General features: G+C 32.1%; 1 non-coding gene across 1 annotated transcript; it reads right to left on the bottom strand.

Annotated features, from left to right (window-relative positions):
- Positions 1–10,502: 10,502 nt before the first annotated feature.
- Positions 10,503–10,574, bottom strand: TRNAC-GCA (transfer RNA cysteine (anticodon GCA)). Its single transcript has one exon. It is a non-coding gene; the product is annotated as a tRNA-Cys (tRNA).
- Positions 10,575–16,278: the final 5,704 nt, after the last annotated feature.

Genomic DNA, 16,278 nt, shown 5'->3' with positions numbered 1-16,278 from the left:
TCCCAATTTTTCACCCTTTTTTTTACTATATTCTTTTTGTGTGTTTTAAGAAATTTTGAAACTTGCAATTTGATCCAAAAATTTGAAATATTTATATTAAGCATCAATTAGATTTATCTTTATTTATAGAATAAATTTTAGAGGGTCTTTCCATGTTAGAAAATACATTCTCGGTCGCACAATTCGCGTGTGGATTACACGACATGTTTTCAGGGGCTTTTTTGTCTTTGACTAATTTTCATAGGGGGTTTGTGCTAATTGTTTTAACACAAGTGTTTTTTTAGCCATTCAAGATTACACGGGTGGCTTTTGCAAAAAACCCCAAAATTATCACCAACTCTTTCACAATTTACACTATTATTAATAATGCATAAAGAATCTACATAAAGTCCTATGTACTCTGACTTTAAATAACATAAATATCATGACATAAAAACACAGGAATATAAAAGCTTGTTTTGAGGGAGACTCGTGGAGAAGAAAGATAATTGTTTGGACAGTTAACAATTCTCGTGTGATTTTTTGTGGCTTTCACAGGCCCCGACTAGAGGAGATTTTTTATGGATAATGAGAGGAGATTTATCGTGTTAAGAGATTATTTAAGGATAAAATAGTCAAAAATTCATTTAGATATTACTCTGACCGAGTAAGCGTCATATTTTCAGCGGAATCGTTAAGAGATTGACGGAGCCGTTCAGCTATTGTTACTAAATGTGCTTAATGGCTAATCTGCTGACTCGGGCAACCCATGACTCATTAAGATGGTCATTAAGTGCAATCAAATGGGCTCTTAGTTTATGTGAGTTGTGTCTCATCAGCCAACAGTGTAGAGACATGAGCATTCTTAAGTGGGTGCTCATAGTAGATGAGTTCACTGAACCCCCTCGTCTACAATCTTTAAGTGGTTCCCGTTTTGAGTAGAGGTTTTATGATATAGTTGTACACATTAGTCCTTCAGACCTAATATATCATTTCGCAAGAGAACCAGTTGTGTTATCACATGTCCCTGAGTCTCACCGAACATCGCTCCAAGGGACAACGTCCGCACAAAATTAAAGGTCTCGGTGGACCAATACCTCTAGTTCAACCGGGACGTATATAGTCGATGAGACCGTATCGTACGTTAACCATAATTTAAGGTTCTTGCAGGCACTTCATTTGTAACTAGGGAATCATCATGTGTAGTTGCTAGGCGTCAATCATGATTCGCTGAGTTTTAATTGATAAGATCGACAATTGAGATTAAAGGGACTTTGATCTTGATCAGAACACTTGGAATGCGTGTTCTTCGTTCGAATTACAAAGAGTTGTGAACCCCCGGCTAACTTACACCTCAACCATTGAGGTTCAAACTTACTGTACCGTAAATTTATTAATTTGTTAATCTTAGCATGATTGGAGCTCAATAAGATTCAATATGAGGTTCGTAATAGTCAATTATAAATTGGAACGAAGAAACGAATGTATTTCCATTAAGAGGACTTTCCATACTCGATTTTTTTCCAATTTGGCAGGTGCTCGATACTGGAATTTTTCAGATTACAAAAATGCAAGTGGTACTGAAACTAACGACCAAGTTATACTCGTCACGAATATGTAATCGTTGTATTTTTTGGAAATACGGTTAGAGATATATTAATAAGAAATCTTAGAAACTCTAATGTGATTAGGCTTGGACTGCTAAGTCAAGTAGGTCACTTGGCCAACAAACCAATTAATTCCCTATAAATAGAGGCCTTGGGCTAAAAGAATAAACACAATAGTCGGCCATCTCCCTCATCTCCTCAACAACGTCGCCGTTGTCAACCTCCCCTTGTTCTTCGTTCGTTCTTTTCGCAACACTAACCCGAATTAATTTCTGGTGGAATTAATTCGGTGGAAGATCCATTTCAAGTTGAAACCTAATTCCGACGAATCAAGACAAAGATGATTGCTCCCGTTGAGAACTTCGGTGTGACCACAACCTTAGTCGAAGGAGTTTACGTTCAACGTGGAAGTATTCAAAAATTAAAATATTTTAATTTATTTAATTTTCGAGCATGTTCTTACTTTAATTCGATTAAATTCAAATATATGATTTGCATGCTCCGTGTATATGTGATTGATAAAATTTCTTAGAATTCACTAGTGGGAATCAAGCACGTATACGCACTAGAAAAAGAAAACCCATATAAACACATTTATACGAACATACATACGCGATCAAACCAATTAATTGTGTTCCTCTTGCTTCAAATCACCAACAAAAATATTTATATTAATTTATTTAATTTGAAAATTAAACATTTAAATAAAAATTTAGAATAATCAATCTAACATATAAGCATGCTTGATTCCTCACATAATTGACATCATGAGATTCATAATTTAAGTAAAATTCATATTATAAATAATTAATTAATTTAATTAAACAATAAATAAATAAAATAAATCGAATTTACTTTTGGAGCGTGAATCGAACCGAAAACTTGAGAAGATGGCTAGTTGTTGCCTCTCTCTAATCTGTCTGGTTGAGCGGCGGTGTCACTGGCGGCGTGTGGGCTTCATGCGAGGAGCAGGCGACGGCGCGTGTGATGCACTCGCTGGTAACGAGTGGCGCGTAGGCGACAGTGGCGACAGTTCCGTCCCCCTTCTCTCAGGCTTCACCTTGTATCAACCCTACTGCACTAGAAATAGGGATGTGAAAATATAACGAACAATTAAGTGAAGAAGAGAAGGGGTAACCAGCGACAAGCGGCGGTTTCCAGTGGCGGCGCTAGTGACAGAGCTAAGTGAGCGGTTTCCAGTGGCGGCGCTAGTGACAGAGCTAAGTGAGGGAGAAGAAAAAGAGGCTAGGTATTTTCTTAATCTCGTTCAACTTATATGAGGTTGAAAAAGACCCTATTGTACCGGGCTTAAGTTAGCCCATTATTCTTTTTCTGCTCGTTTTTCATAAACGAACTCCCGGAAAAAATATAACGATTACATTTCGTGACATTCATAACGTTCTCTTCAATATGAGTGCCACTTTGAAATTTTCCAATTTCTAAAATTGAAAACCCTAATTCAGTGGATCTGCTAATTAATTGCGAAACTTCCCAATTTATAAAGTTCACTAAACTTTTGCCTAACATCGAATCAAAATTGGCGTCTAGCAAATACACATCATGATTCCCTAGATACAAATGAAGTGCCTGCGAGAAACTTGTGATATAGTTATCGTACAATACGACCTTTTCGATTCAAATGTCCTGTCTGAACTAGAGGCATTGGTTCACCGAGACCTCTTTTCTAGTTCAATAATTGTGCGAACGATCTTAGTGATATAATATTTATGTGTATGAATTAGAGAAAATCATTTCTCTAATCATCACATAATTAACTCTTTCCAGAGACTTTATTGATTATAAACTGTTAGAACACAGAGGACATCCATAAGTGATCAAGCGATCGGATCCCCTACTACAATACACAGACTTCACACTAGATTTCGTATTTGCACGAACATTGGCCTTTGTAGCGGTCTATGTCGCAAGAGCTAGATACAAAGTATGAGACTTTCCAGTACGTTGTGAGTATGAAGACCTAACTTGATAAAATGTACGGTGAGAACGTTAGTGCTGTGAGATTTGCCGCTGCCAAAGAGTTGATATCACTCAGTGACAAGTTGGCGAATCTCAAAATCGAACTCCCTACTGATTTGTTGGTGGACATCATATTCTTCTCACAATCTAGTTCCTATGAAGTGTTCATAGTGAATTTCAACATGATAAACTTGAGCCTCATTTGGAGGGGATGGTTAACATGTTGAAAATATATAAGTCAATTATGAAGAAGCATAATCTTGTTTTTCTTATAGAACCTTCTTCCTCGACTAAGAATGCTTCCAAGTCAAAGAAGAGAAAGGGAAAGCTTTCTCAAAAAAAAAAAAAAGTAAAAAGAAGAGGAAGGGATAATTGACTGCACCCAAGGGAAGGTAGAACAAGCAAGATGGTGATGCTTGTTTTTACTGTGGAAAACGAGGGCATCGAAGTTTTAACTACAAGGTGTATCTTGATCAGAAGTTTTCTGAAAAAAGGGTAGGTTTTTCATAGAAGTTAACTTATCTGTTAATTATACTTTATGTGTATTAGATACCGTTTGTGGCTCACATCTTTGTAATGATCGGTATCTAATGACAAGAAGTAGGAAACTCGCGTATGGAGAGGTCTACTTGAAGATGGACAATGGAGAAAGATTTGATGCAGAGGGAATTGGAAGAGTTAGCTAAGAATCATGTTTAAATTCTAGTTTGATTTTGGGCGATTGTTTATTCCTACCCTCTTTGATTAAAAACTTAATTTATATTCATGTTTTGGATAAGAAAGGTTACTCCTTTTATTTCGGAAATTCGACTTGCGTTGTTTACAATGGTAACACTGTTATTACTGAACGAGAATTAACTAACTATATATATCAACTAGATCTAAACAAAATACCAATTAATTAAACTCAACAATAAAACGTAAGATTGATAGTTTAAACCCAACACAACTTTGGCATGCTAGATTAGATTATGTTTCCTTAAGCCGGATGAACGAGTTAGCGCGTGAGGGATTGTTCAGTCTGACTGATATGAACTAACTGCAAACTTGCGAATTATATCTCAAAGGAAATATGGCTAAGTTTATGCTCAATGGGCAAATGGAGCGTGCCAAATGTTTATTTGATTTGATACTTATAGACGTTTATGGGCCACTAAGTATTAGTGTCAATGGTGGTTTTAACTTATTCATAACCTTTACCTGTGATTATTCTAGGTATGGTTATGTGTACTTAATGAAACACAAGTCTGGAGCTTTTGAATAGTTCAAAGAGTTTCGACAAAAGTGGAAAAAAATTAAGGCCAAGTATTAATGTACTGCGATCCGATCGTGGTGGTGAATATTTGGAGCATCATAATCGAACAATGTTGGACATAGTTCAATCTACGATGGGGCCGTAACACTGAGTTTCCAACATTCTTGTGAGGTTATGCGCTCCTGTTTGATGTGTACTTGTTGAAACAAGTTAACACCAAAGCAGATAAATCCACACCTCACTAACTTTGGTACAACAAGAAATCCACGTACAACCACTTGAAGATATGGGCTTGTCTCTCTTACGTGAGGTTAATGGGAGATAAGTTGGATATTCGATCTGACTTATGCTACTTTGTGGGATATTCTGAGAATTTAATGGGATACTTATTCTACTGTCCTTCTAAGACAAAAGTGTTTGCTTCAAAGAATGCCACCTTCTTAGAGACGACATTTATATCCGATAGAATAGACAAAATGGTAGAACTTGAAGAAATTCGAGAACCATAAACCGAAATTCAGCCTACACAGTTAGAAGAAGAGCAAATTGAACAACCCACACCTCCTGAACCGACTCTTCGTAGATCCGAAAAGATCTGCAAAGAACCTGAAAGGTTGTTCCTTCTAGAAGATAGTCAATATGATCTTGACCATGTATCCGATCCAAGGAGAAGAAGAGGGAGAAGAAAAATAAGGAGAAGAAGAGGAAGATGAGTGATATGCCTAGTTGGGCCAGCCCAATGGGCCGATAATTTCTTATCTTACTAGGCCATGAGCCCAACTTTGAAGCCCACTACAACGAATGCCAATCACCTTCAGATAATGTTTGGGCCCGACAATCTCAATTATTTAACTTCAGCCCAATCAACGAGGTATAGATAAAGGTTTTAACCCATTTTTTAAGGTACGTTCGATTATTCGATCAAGATGACTTCTAGCATTCTTTCTACGACTTTTGCTATCCACACGTCTGACTTGAGCGTCGGAGGGGTTTGTGCCGGCTCAACCACCGTCTTAGTTCACGCGTTCTCTGATCAACAGGTATCTCAAGGTCATCAAACTCGTGAGCCAGTGATCCACTTTGCTCTTCCAGCTCATCCTATTGAAACTACTTCAGGTGATCTAATTCTAGCATCATCAATGTGGAGAAGGACGGAGAAGAAGGAGGAGATGGATAAGGAAGAGAAAGGGGAGGGACGAGAAGGGGGTGGAGGAGGAGGAGAAGGAATAAGAAGAAGACGAGAAGGAGAAAGGAGGATAAGAAGGGAAAGAAGACGACGGAGAAGGAGGAGAAATAGAATCATATTCTGAAATGGACTTTTTATTAATGGGGCTCTTTGATATAACCCCTCAATACTTCTTTTAATCGAGAAAGACCCAAACTATTTTGCACCATTTGAGAAAAACTCACTCTGAATTTCACCCACCCATTTTTCCATTTATGTCCCTCCACCTTACACACTATCCCCATACCCATCAGCCCACTATCCCCATGATCCATCAGCCGTGTCTTTCTATCTTATATATATATATATATATATATATATATATATATATATATATATATATATATATATATATATATATATATATATATATATATATATATATATATATATATATATATATATATATATATATATATATATATATATATATATATATATATATATATTATTAATTTATTATTATTATTATTAAAAAAAATTATTTTTTTTATAACTTTTCTTAATTTTTTTTAAATTTTTTTTCTTTCGTTTTTTAACTTTTTTTCTCTATCAGGTATGTTAATCGACTATGAAGCATATTAAATCGACTATGATGAACTATAGTCAATTAAGGAACCGACTACTAAAAATAACAAATCACAACTACAAAAATGCAAAATCAACTATATTTTACAATAACAAACAATATACAAACATTATAATTGGTTTCTACAATTAGAATAAAAAAACAAAAAAATCAAAAAAAAAATTAAAAATTGGAGTCAATGAAGCATATTAATCGACTATGATGTGAAGCATAGTCGATTAAGAATCTGCTACTAAAAATAACAAATCACAACTGCGAAAAAATGTAAAATCAACTATATATTACAAAAACAAAAATATATAAACATTATAAATGATTTATACAATTGGAATCAATAAAATAAATTCAAAAAAAATAAAAAAAATTGGAGTCGATTAACCTTAATCGACTGCCAGAGCATAGTTGATTAGCTTAATCGACTATGAACATGTACATAGTCGATTAAGGTTTCAGTCTGCGCGAAATTCTCTACACGCGCCGTCCTCCTCCCCATCCACCAAAAAAACCCTAAATCTGCTTCCCCATCTTCACCACACCGTCCCACCGCACAATTTCAACCAATCCTTAACAAGAATAAAATAAATAAAATAAATAATTCATGCAAAAAAACACAAATTAGCATTTCAATGTCCACAAAAAAAAAAAAAAAAAAAAAAAAAAAAAAAAAAAAAACGATTCAAAGGTATTTGTCAACCATTGTTGGTCACTCCATAAACAATTTTTGAGCACATGACAAAACCAACACTAAAAAATAATAAAGGTAAAAAAAAAACCTTCATCAACAATTTCCGTTGATTCTCCTCCGACGACGAGTGATTCTTCTTCTTTCTCAACAGCTTGTGCCTCTTCTTCTTCCTCCACACGCCGACGGGGTGGGACATGATGTTGAGAAAGAAGAGTGTTTCTCCTCTACACGCCGACGACGAGTGATTCCTCTTCTTTCTTTCTCCATCTTCCGGCGGCGGCGGCGGCAACGACGGGGAGAAGATTGCCGGAGAAAAAAAAACCAAAGAAAACAGAGAAGAGAGAAAACAGAGAAGAGAAGAAGAGAGAAACGCGGCGGAATAAAATTAAAAATAAGATTAGGGTTTTGAAAAAGTATAATAGACAATTAAGGGCAGTTTTGGAATTATAAAAATATCACATGGGTGGAATATTAGGCAAGGGGGTTTTCTCTAATTATTTGTTGGAGGGGTGTTTCCTTAACTACATTTCCTAGATGGGATTTTTCTCTAATTTTTCCTTTATTAATTGAAGCCTGTTATAATTTAAAATATATTTTTTATATATTTATAATATATATATTATAAATAAATACATTGAGATTATAAATGTAATTTTCGTTAAATGAAATAGGATTTGAGAATTATTTTTGTAAATAAAAATGTGTTAGAAAATTTGAAGCATGTTATAATTTAAAATATATTTCTTATTTATTTATAATATATATATTATAAATAAGCACATTGAGATTATAAATGTAATTTGCATTAAATGAAATAGGGTTTGAGAATTATCTTATTAACAAAAGAAAGGTTCCTGGAGAAACCCTAAAGAAACTATAATAGTAATTTTTCCCTCCTAACCTAATATCCTATAATCTACTAATTAAATATTAATCAAATTTTAAATGTCCCGTAATTATATATACTAACCCTAACCTAATATCATATAATCTATTAATTAAACATTAATAAAATTTAAATGACCTGTAATTAAATATTAATTTCAAATTTATACTAATCCCTCAAATATTGGCATACATCATTCAAACTTATTTTAAATGACACGTAATTGAATATCTTATTTATGCTTATTAATAAAAGTAAGGTTACTCTGGTGAAACCCTATGGTTTTTTTTCCCGCTCATTTTCGGGGTACAACTGTCATTTATTTAATAAATTATTTTATGGGGTTTATTTGGCTTATTAAATTCAATTATACTGGATTTTTGGTTGGGCCTTGATTATCAGCGTATTTTCCTCTCACTTCTTAAGATTACGCATCCTCTTCATTCTCTAATTGATCGGATTTAATTCGATCCCAAATAATACGGCCCTAGATTAACGAATTCTCCAAAATAGGGCTGAAAATCATATCTTTTTGAAAAAAAGTCTCTAAAAACCCTAGATATCATTTGTTGAATAGTATTTTTTTGAAAAGGCACAGGATTAGATGGTTGCTTCCACAAAAACAAAACTATATATCATTTGTTGAGCTTTATGTTGATCTCCATCCAAAAAACAACCATCTCCAACCGTATATGTTATGTGTTGTTCTGATAATTTATGCTTTTCCCTTTGCTGATATTCTTAACAGAGTTAAAAACGTCTACCTATTTTATTTAATTTGTTTTTTTTTGTTTTTGTTTAATCTCCATCTGCATAATCCGAGTTTTGTTCTTTTGCAGGGAACCCCATAAAATAATTTATTAAATAAATGACAGTTGTACCCCGAAAATGAGCGGGAAAAAAAACCATAGGGTTTCACTAGAGCAACCTTACTTTTATTAATAAGATATATGGTAAGTTTTTATTTTATTAATTCTCAGTTTTTTTCAGTCATGGATTGCTTTTTGAAAAATAGTCGACATTTAAATTTTCGATGTTTTTTCCTTACAAGTTTCACAAACATGAAGCAACGTTATAGCATTATTGTTTTTTTGGGAAACAAAATCGATAATTTTATTAAGAATTACTATCGAGTCTCGCTGCATTTTCTCTCTCTGAAATATGTTCACATCTTTAAATTGTTCATTTTAAAATTTACATTTCTTTCTTCACAACAATGGCGCTGACATTTTTTAAGGAGGTGGAAATGGGGTAGTAGATAATTCATTAATGTTGGGTTTGATCTACTTCTTCCATTAGTGAGTTTTCGATGGATCTGTTGGAAAATGAATTCTCTTTTCGTTGTTTCTTTGATTTTTTCTGTTATATATATCCAAGAAATTTTGTATTATTTTCATTATGTGTGACCTGAATAATTAATGTAAGTTTTCCACTACTGAAACAAAATCTTTTCATATATTATGGGCATGAGCAGCACATTATACATTAACTTTCTCTAATGAATTTTTAGTGTGTGAGAAATGAATATTGTCTAACAAACGTAGATCAGTGTAGTATCTAATGTCGATGGAGGAATAGAAAGAGTGGCATATAGTTTATCAATGTTGAAAGAATCGATCGGTCACAAGAAACTTGAAGTCGCTGAATGTGATTTATCAGGTTTTTTGGTCAATTTCTGTTTTGTGGATATAAATAAATATGCATCAATGCATGCCTCAACAAACTGTTCTTTATTGAAATGTTGGACATATATGTTAACTTATTAAGTATATTACACGTCTCAAGAAACAAAGGTTGTGGTACAAGATGAATGTAGTGGTTTCTATTGGTTTTATTTGTAGTGGAGAATGTATCAATGAAAGATAATAGAATAAAAGCCTCTGTTATTTACATTACTACGTGATTCTTTGTTTTATTTTATTTTATATTTTATTTTCTATTTGTTTTATGTTCGAGTGATTTTTACGTTTTAATTTGAAAGTAGAAAACAACATTGAAAATTGAATTTTTATTTTGCATTAATTTTTTCAAACCCCGTGCATCGCACGGGTCAGATTACTAGTTTTTGTAAATAAAAATGTGTTAGAAAATTGGAATCTCATATTATTTCATTTTGAATGCAAAATTAGATTCAGATTACTAGTTTTTGTAAATAAAAATGTGTTAGAAAATTGGAATCTCATATTATTTCATTTTGAATGCAAAATTAGATTCAGATTACTAGTTTTTGTAAATAAAAATGTGTTAGAAAATTGGAATCTCATATTATTTCATTTTGAATGCAAAATTAGATTAATAAAGGGCCCAACCGGGTTCGAACCGGTGACCTATTGATCTGCAGTCAATTGCTCTACCACTGAGCTATGGACCCATTGATGCATATTTTAATATTTACCTGTACTAGTAAAGACCGGTATGAAATATTTTTGACAGTATTCTATTTATAAATTTGACTTATCATATATTCGTTAACTGTATACTCGTTAACATTGATTATGTAACATGGACATATTCTTATAGAGCAATAATTATTTTCAATTTGAGTACCATATTCCATTTTTTTATCTTCCACTTTTGGAAATCTCGATCAGTGCACTTTGCAAAAACATAAAAACTCATTTTTTAACTTTTGAAAATCTTGTTCTAGTATTTAAAACAACTCATATATAGTATCTCAATATGATCTCGAAACTAGATCATATGAAGTTCTGAATCGGCGAATTCGACTATTTGAATCCCTAAACACCTTTATGATAATCCTAGACATATTATATGTGTAACCCTCAATGGTTCAGGTGTATTATAGTTGTGGGTTCACATCTCTATGTGATTTGAACAACTATAGTCGGACAATCTAAAATGTCCCAATTGAGATCAAACTATTTTGATTTCAATTATGAAAATTATTTCATTTTATCCCAACGGATCTAGATTGGCATCTAGCGATTCCGTGTCACGATCCCTTAGATATATCTCATAATGCAACATTCAATTATAGTTTACGCATGCACAATCATTTCATTTTATATATCCCGATTAGATTAGAGGTATTAACTAATCGAGACCTCTTTGATCTATATATCCAGTACTATATGTATGTGTCTTCTTAAAGTAGGATAGTCTTTATTGTGTGATTCGCATAATTCCCTTTCTCTAATCACCTCACATTTTTTTTTTCGGTTTAAGACTCCATGTACTATACACTAATCAGATCACAGAGGATATCATCATCTATACGAGCGAATGCATCCTTATCATCAAAGCATAAGTTCCGATCAGGATTGAAACTGCACCAACATTGCAGATTCCTCTATAGAGATGAGTGACAAGTCACAATAAAAGTTGTGCGCATGCATCTAATTAAACTACAATAATTCTTAAAGTCAATAAAGACTAATTGAGTACGACTATAACCATGAGATCTATACTATCGATAATAGGAACCATTTAGAGATCTCAAGGATGAGGGTAGTTATGTGAACTCATCGAATGAGCACCAGCTAATGTATGTTGATTTCTCTACATTATATGTTGACAAATACACTGAGCCCTGGCCTCGAAGGAACAACATTGTTATCCGACTTTCAATTATGCTCGTTCACTAAGAACTCTAATTTAGTGAGTATATTTTAGAAGTATTACGTCAATACAAAAATGTACTTCTATACGACCATATATAATCACAAGGTCTATATCAATGAGCGTGCATGGGAAAAGAGATATAGAGAAAACAAAATATCTATATATAGAAATTAAATGTGTAAATTAAATATCTATGGATTAACATTCTATATAATTTAGTGATACCTAGAACTATAAAGTTTCATTTGAATATTGAGAAAGCATTTATTTTACAGTGCTCGGTTAAATATATGTCGAATGTGCTACCACAATAAACTACAATAATAAATTTCAAATTATTCTATGTTTATTGTAATCAAGTCATATCACTTAAATTTGTTACATTTTCAATGGTTTGTCCAATTTCTATATATTGTGTTTTGTAAATAAACTTTCAAAATAATCTTTTGTGTGCTATATCGGAACCAGCAATACCATCTCGAATACTATTAGAACTATTAGTTTGGACATGTGCGATGCACGGGTGGATAAAAATTGATGCGTAATAAAGTTCAACTTAATTAGGAATTTCCATGTCTTCGAAAAAATGTCAATTGAAGCAGCATATTTGAATATATTAATGATTTTATTTGTACAAACATATGCTTATTGTTATGAACAATGTTAACTATGTAAACAATAAATGAAACCAATACGAAATTTTTCCTATCGTACACCTTAAAAAACCAAAATCTTACAAAAAAATAAATAAATAATCAGTAACCCATACATACAAACTCATCATCGCAGGACATAAAAATAACCCTACGTCCCATTTGTAACTTACAAAGACAACTCAATTTCCAGGAACTCTTCTTTTGTTATTTGGGTAAATTACAAATACCCCCTGAGGTATGGTTAATTTAAAAAAACCCCTCTTGTTTGGATAATTACATCTACCCCCTTAACCATGTTTTTTGTTCTTACACCTCCACCCTTATAGTGTCAAATTCAACATAATCATCTAGATTTCGTGGAATGTGCTCTAGTTTGTACTCGTTTTGAGTAAAAATACAGTTTCTGATGCACCACAATCTGATATATACAAGCCAAAAAACACATATTATGATTATCTTGCTTCAAAATGTAGAGTTCAAATGGGATAAAACGGGTACAAAAGTGATAATATTCCATATAATCTCGAAGATTCCACTAAATTTGAGGAGTTGAGGGGTGGTTGTAATTATCCAAATAAGAGGGGGGGTTTGTAATTTGACCATACCTCAGGGGTGGTTGTAATTTACCCATAACATAAAATGTACCAAAAAAATTAATATTAAATAATAGGATAATTAATATTATAAATAAAATAAAATGAAAGAGTAGGAAAAAATAATTAGAATATTGAATCCCATTTAAGAAATTAAATTAGATATGTAGAAAAATAATTAATAATTATTACGTCAGAAAATAATTAGAAAATTGAATCCAATTAGGGCTCGTTCGGTTACCGCTATAAGGTTCTACTGACTAAATAGTAGGGGCTAATAGCATGTCCGGTTGGTAAGATTCACACTTTTTCAAACTCGCTACTAAAATCAAAGCCCGCTATTAAATGCTACTATTTCTTTAAATTAGTAGCACCCCTCCCCCCTGAGATTAATTTAATAGGGGGTGACTAAAAAGGAAAAAGACAATTTTATCCTTAAAATCATATTTTATTATTGTAAACTAAGTGGTTTTATAGACAATTCATATATAATAACCGATTTTAACAAATTTAATAGAAAATCTAATCTAAGAAACCGAACATGCTACTAACTAAATAATTAATTAGTCAGTAGGGAGTTAATTCAATTTCATGTAATCCAATCTAATCCAATATAGGTAACTGAACGAGCCCTTAGGAGATTAGTTAGAAAAATGAGGAAATGTGAAAAAAATGAATTAATAATTATTAAACTATAGTAAATAAGATATTTACAACAATAATTTTGAATGGGAGGGAAAAGTTGTCCTTAGGATTTGAAAAATAATTAATAATTATTATGTCGGAACACAAAAATTATAAGTAGGGGTTAGTGCAATTAACCTCTAACTAAATAGTAGGGGTTAGTAAGATGTTTGGTTGATGAGATTCGTATTTAGTCAAGCCCGCTACTACACTCAAAGCCCGCAATTAAGTGTTATTATTTGGTTAAATTAGTAGCACCTCTCCCCCTGTGATTAGTTTTGTAGGGGTGATTAAAAGAGGAAAATACAATTTTATCTTTAAAACAATATCTTAATTATTTTTAATTAAAATACGTTTTAGACAATTCACATTAAATACCAAAATTTAACAAATTTAATACAAGATTTAGTCTAACGAATCAAACATCTTACTGACTAAATAATTAATTAGTCAGTGGAATATTAATCCAATCTCACCTAATCCAATGTAATCCGATATAGGTAAGCAAACGAGGCCTTATGAGATTAGTTTGAGATTAGTTAGAAAAAATAGGAAACATGAAAAAATTGAATTAATAACTATTGAAGGGGTGGTTAGAACTAATATTATATTTTTATTACTTTAATACCATCAAAATAAAAATTATATAATAAATAGTTAATGACATAATTACCCTTAATGAAAATCAAAACCAAAATAACATTACAAACCTCATTTTTCTTTCTTCTATCGCAAACACACAAACCCACCTCAAAACCCTCTCCTTCTTCACAAACCACTCACCTCCTCCTCCTCCTCCTTTTTCTTCTTCTTCCTACCAATAAACCCTCCTAAAAAATTTCAAAACTAAAGAAATCAAAATCTTACAAAACTTGCAAAATAGAGTCAAATGATAATTAAATGGTAGTTTACGAGCAAGGAGAACCCATTAAGGTATGCATCCATGTTTTTTTTGAGCTTAAAAGTCGATTTTGATTTTGATTTTTTTTAAACCCGCCATCCATTTTCGTCACATACAAGTCGAAAATGTGTATGTTTTTCGACATGTATGTGTCGAGTAAAACCATAATAATAGATATTGTGAATTTGAACAGGTAAGTGTCGAATTACAGTGAATTTTCGACAGCAAAGTGTCGAAAATTCATTGTAATTCGAGACTTCATTGTCGAAAATTGTACTATAGGAATTAATGTGAACAACCAACTTTCGACACGCAAATGTCGAATATATGTCTTATTTTTGACACATATGTAATGGAGTCCTTAATCTCCACAAGTGTTAAAATTTAGAGACTTTGGTAAAAAGATCAACACCAATAGAGATCCTAGAGAATCTCTAAAATAGAGACTATACATAAAGTTTCTAAATACTTTTCTAAATTTGGGATTGTATGTAGAAACTCCAACATAAAGTTAGCCAACGGTAAATTAATAAAAAAAAACTAAAAAAATTAAATTTGTATTTTGTGGTTGAAATATTTATTTTTGTTATTGAAAATAAGAAAATACAAATTCATTTTTTTTCTAGATGAGACATATATTAAAAATTAAGATAAGTCAAATGTAAAATAACTATCGAAAATTTAATGTTTGAAACGTATGCAATAATCTAGTTATAATATGGAATATTTTATAAATTAATAAATCAAATTAATTTTTTAGAACTCCTCACTGGAGATAACTTTTTATTAGAGACCTTGAGTGTCTAACTGGGTGTCTAAAATAAAATAAAGAGACCCGTTTTGCTTACTCCATTGGAGATGCCCTTGGGTCATCTCCAATGGAGTCTCGAAATCCCATTTGGCTGCAAAATATAGAAGTTTTGGAACAAAATCCAACACTAACAATAAATTTAGACAGACTCTAAATTTTCAGATTTTTGCAGAATATCCAAACTTGATTATAAATATACGTCTTTTTGTTTGGAGACTCATACCTAATGAGACCCATCTTCAAATAAGACTCAATTTCTTGAAAAGTTAAATTTCGAATTGAATTTTTTTTAAATAAAATTAAAATTTGAATGATTTGCAAATATGACCATTAGTTTTCAACGGTAAGAAAAAAAAATGAAAAAAAAGCATAAAATACCTCTAATTGTTCTTCATCTTCATCACTTCTAAATTTTTAGATTGTGAGTTATATTTTCTTTTTTTCTCTTCAATGCTTGTAGAAATTTTATGGCACAGTGAATGAGAATAGAAGAAATTAGAAGTAGAGGGTTACGTTGGCTTCAATACTAGAAGAAATTTATAGCACATTTTTTTTCCCCTCTATGTTTCTGGCGTGTTGAATAACAGGGAGAATAATGAAATTTGGGGAGAAGGGGCGTGCTATGTTGTACCAAATTAAGTTTAGAAGAGAGCAAAAAAGAGTGAAAGGCGATGGAAAAGTGGGAGAAGTATTTAATTATTTTATATTGTTCTTATGTTTAATAAATTTAATTGTTTTATGTTTAGTTTAATTACTTACTATTTAATTATTTCTTAACATCAATGGAAGATCTTTTCAGAATATTCCATTTTTAGGATCAAAATGTGTATTAAAAATAATTAAGATTG

The sequence above is a fragment of the Erythranthe guttata genome, chromosome 13 (genome assembly GCF_056151865.1).
Source record: "Erythranthe guttata isolate IM_541 chromosome 13, IM_541, whole genome shotgun sequence".
NCBI classification, from domain to species: Eukaryota; Viridiplantae; Streptophyta; class Magnoliopsida; order Lamiales; family Phrymaceae; genus Erythranthe; species Erythranthe guttata.
This window is presented reverse-complemented; position numbering and strand designations above follow the sequence as displayed.